This window comes from Mus caroli, chromosome X (assembly GCF_900094665.2).
Source record: "Mus caroli chromosome X, CAROLI_EIJ_v1.1, whole genome shotgun sequence".
NCBI classification, from domain to species: domain Eukaryota; kingdom Metazoa; phylum Chordata; class Mammalia; order Rodentia; family Muridae; genus Mus; species Mus caroli.
The window spans coordinates 99,436,381-99,439,251 of NC_034589.1; positions in this window are offsets into that span (position 1 = coordinate 99,436,381).

A 2,871-nucleotide genomic window follows, 5' to 3' on the forward strand; every position below is an offset into this window, starting at 1 on the left:
AGACTTCCCTTACCTGCTGCATTGTATGATACAATCCTTCCACTATGTCTCCCACTATGGGTATTTTTGTTGTCCCTCTTCATTTCTTGTATTATTTTTATTTTCTGGACCAATATGTTATTCCTAAGGCACAGTAACAAAGCACTTAAACTATGCCTGCCTATACAAGACACTCCAAAAACATCCATTCCTTTTACTTGCAACTTAGTGAATGTTATCTACAGTCTTTATCTTCCTATTGTCATACCCAATGCTGACTATTCAATGGGTAGGAGACACTGAAGTGAATAAGCATATGTTTTCCCAAGGACAGCTAATTTCAAATAGCCTACCTAAATTTTCAGAAGATATGTTCTAATTTTTGGTTAGAAAATATGGTCACCATAAGTGTAAGGCATTCTTGAAAATTACACAGTACATATATCATTGCAATTCAGTTTGAAAGACAAAATGGCCTTAAGTGACTAGAGGCATTAGAAGAAGATATACCAGACAGGACCAAAACAACTAGATGGACTTTGACAGACAGAATTGCGTTGGGCCTTGGGAAATGGGTCATGTCTGAATACAGTAGGGATGAGACTGGGGTTGAGTGCCATCATCTTACCAAACTGAAGGACCATTTAAAATATTGCTCAGCTGTATATTACTATATTAGCCAATGTATACCAGTACAGATGCTGAAATCAATTGTCAAAAGACTTTGTCCATACTTTTGATATTTCTTGATCCAAAGCCCGCACAGCCAGCTCATTTCCTGGCTTCATCTGAGTGGGCTGCCAGGATGGTCCATTTCCACTAGTCAAATAGAAGTCAAGGGAATCCACTTAACTGTCTACATGCAAAGAAACCCAACCAGTGGCTTGATATGATCATAACACTCAAGGCCAAAACTCATTCAAAACTCATTCAACATTTTGTTTTCATTTCTAAATTGATTTAAGAAAAGATACAACCCACAGCTATGCTGATATAAACCAGTAGGCATATCATTTCAAAATAGTAAATGAAAATAGATAACTATAAATAGTAATCAAGTACACATACATATTAAATAATGACATTATGTAAACATCAAGTCCCATTAACATAAAAGTGAACAGGGTAAGGTAAAAAAATCATGACAGAGTAAGGTTGATAGATCTTATTGTTTCTTTCCCATGACTTATGGAATTAGAATATCAAAATTTGTTTGGAAGTGAGCTGGGAGAAAGGCAATGAAGCTTTAGTTAAAGCTTTTGTAAAGGAGTAAGAAAGTTTAGACAGGGCTTTGGCTCACCTGAGAAGTACAATTGCCTTTGCTTCTAATTATTGATCTTTTATTTCTAATGCCTCTTAAAATTAGCATGTCTAAAACCCTGCATCACCAAAGTACTATCAAATAACGCAGAAACCCTTGGGAACTATGAAGATCAAGTAGTAGTGCTATTATCAGAATTATTAACACCTAGACACATTAACAGATAAATAAGTAGAATTGATTACAAAAACAAATGGCATGATCCAGAGATGTTCTAGGAATGTACAGTTAGCTTCTTGAAGGCTTCCTATGTATTTCAGGAATCTTGCTAGCTGAATATATGTTACAGGCATTGTGAACAATTTCTAGGAATGACTTACCAACATTATACACATTGCCTAGGAATTGTTTACAATTCCTGATTTAACATTCCGCTGCAAGAGAAATAACCAGTTAACTTAAATTTGATCATACACTGGCTTCAAATCAGAAGGCAGCATTTCTGCAGGCCTGCCATGTAATGGGAAGATTGACTTTTACATAAAACGTAGACAATGGCTAAGTAGCTGGGCTGTTCACTTTGAAGACTCACATGCAGAAGATGATGCATGAACTGACTGAAGAAAAGTGCCAAGGAAAATTCCTTTCATTATTTTTAAAGTGAATTAGTTTTACAGCAATCACAAATCCAAACATATAATGCATAAGTATTTCAAAAATGAATTAAAATATGTAAGTCTACATTTCTTTCTTTGCACTGTTTTTGAACAAATTGCCTACTAGCTATTTTTATTTTTAAATAGATTAGGATCTGTACACTCAAGATATGAACTGAACTGTCTGAAACAGTCCCCCTGAAAACATGTTCTGATGTTGCCATTGTTCAGAATAGTTTTGAAATGCTGCTTTGAGAACTAACTGCCTTCTGAGCCAGTTTATGAGTGAGACAGTAACAAAATCACATTGTTTTCTTATCACATCTTAAAACTTAGCTATACAGCATAGTAACTACACAATTTGATTCAACCAGATTCATCAAAGAAATAAAAAATCCAGCTACATTGTTACTAAAGCCCTGTCCCAGGCCACCCCGAGAACCTTTACTTAGGCTGGATGCGAGACAGTCTTTCATTCTCCACCCAAGCACCCTAAAGTCGTGTCCAGTTTTTGAAAAGTACTGGCTAACAGTTGTTTCAAAAATCTAGACTAAACTTTTCCAGTGAACTTTCATGATACACTGTGTTTGTCTAGAAGAGGCAGCTAGACTGTAAGCTTCATGACATCAGTTCACTGCCTTATTCCTAGCACCTATAGCCATGTTTTGGATATTGTCATTGCTCAACAATATCTGTTGAATGGTAAATGGATCGTTGTAGGGGAGGTGATGATGGATGTATGGATAGATGGATAAAGTTCACTAAAGAGTTATTACAGATATATCTTGGGATGTTGTTCAGTAATAGAGTACTTGCCTAGCATATACAAGTTCCTGGGGTCATATCTCCAACATAATAAAATAGATACCACGACAAAGTTGATGGTTATATAGAAAGTTTCCCTCCTAGGAATGAGCCCAGGATATCACTGTTGGCCAGTAGCTAAAAAAAGATACTGGTGGTGGCTATAGCATA